Source organism: Aplysia californica, unplaced genomic scaffold (assembly GCF_000002075.1).
Source record: "Aplysia californica isolate F4 #8 unplaced genomic scaffold, AplCal3.0 scaffold00018, whole genome shotgun sequence".
In the NCBI taxonomy this organism is placed as follows: Eukaryota; Metazoa; Mollusca; class Gastropoda; order Aplysiida; family Aplysiidae; genus Aplysia; species Aplysia californica.
The window spans coordinates 306,989-308,539 of record NW_004797288.1 but is presented as its reverse complement, the minus strand read 5'-3'; the positions used below and the strand labels follow the sequence as shown (position 1 = coordinate 308,539).

General features: G+C 37.4%; 1 protein-coding gene across 1 annotated transcript in view; it reads left to right on the top strand.

Annotated features, from left to right (window-relative positions):
* LOC101856624 (carbonic anhydrase 1) overlaps window positions 1-1,551 on the top strand; it is a gene marked incomplete in the record, with an annotated part of 36,240 nt that overhangs the window by 24,589 nt on the left and 10,100 nt on the right.

Below are 1,551 nucleotides of genomic sequence, written 5' to 3'. Positions count from 1 at the left end.
CCCCCCCCCCCCAATCTCAATTAAAATCGCATGCCTCAACTTTGATGACTTAAATACAGAGTGTGGAAAACAACAAACAAAAAAACCCTTAGAATTATCATTTCTCATTGTCAACATAACTCCCTGTTTGTTTGTCTTTGTTTTCATAATAGATATTTCAATTCTCCTTTTTTTGTGTGTATTTGCGAAGAGCGCCGTTGTCATATATTCTAGTGTGAGTCACCTGGACGAATACGTACTATCACAGCAAACGTTCTTTTTTTTTTTTTTTAAGTAGGCGTGTACGTCATACTATTATGCTGTTATCTATCTGAGTAACGTAACCTTCTTCCCGAACGCACCCTGGTGCTTATAAGTGCTCGCGAAAACCAGCATGGTGTAGGAAGATAAGCAGTCATGAAAACACCTGCGAGGTTGTCTGGCGCCTGACTTGCCTATAGGGCTGTGTTCGCATTTATTTAAGGTTATACGCAACTTTAATTTTTTTTTTTTTTTTTTTTTTTTTTGGGGGGGGGGGGGGGGACTTACGTCGTGTGTCCTTTTCATTGACTTATTAGGGACTCGCATTCAAGTCATTCGACATCCCTTAAGGAGCACTTTAAAAAAGAAACATAACTTTGTTATCCATTCACATAATTGTTCAATTATGTTGTCTTTTCATATCTGCGACTTAAAAAGGAAGGCAAACAAGTTTTTCATACTATGAAAAGTGCAAGTCGTGTATCTGATTTGTGTATGATGGTTTGAAATGTGTTGCATTGCCTTTGGCTCGCTGTTGATTGAATATGATATATCTGCTACGTATTTAATTAAAGAGTATAAAAGTTGGCTCCTAGCACATCCCAGATTATATTTTGTTTTTAAAGTAAGCGTCATCAATGGGCTTCCAAAGGATACGACAATTAACGTTCGAAGGGGCTGGGTACCCCAAATTGAGGTATTGATTTTTTTTTTTTAAGGTAAAGCGAAGCAGGCGGACTCATTACGGTCATTTGGATCTGGAAACGAACAATATAGATAGACAGAGAAACAAGAAAAGCAAAAATATAGGATCTACTAGGGACAACCTCAATCCACTAGCAAGGTAAAAGCCAAATTTTAACAAAACGTTTTATTTAAACACACAGAAAACCAGTTTGCACAAAACCAACAGCAACAAAAACAACAACAAATTAAGTAGAGAAAAGTGTCCAAAGCCAAACATTTTTTACACAAATAGTACAGCGTAACAAGAAAGCTCAAGCGTCCAAGCCGCTTTGTCCGTAACCTTGACTATAGTATCACATTTTTCACATCCAACTTGCTCAAAGGTGCGCGAGCTTTTTTTAATTTTTAGTACCATGTTTCCTATTGCTATCGTTTCCCCCTTGATCTGAGAAAACGTGAGGATTGAATGACGTAAAAAAATAAATAAATAAAAGATTCTGCATCGACTTGGCGGTCTCTGTGCTATTACCATAAACCACGTACCACATTCGTAAAGATAAATACCTAAGTGATCACCGATAGGCCACGCGATACCCACACTCTTATCAGAACCAAATATATATA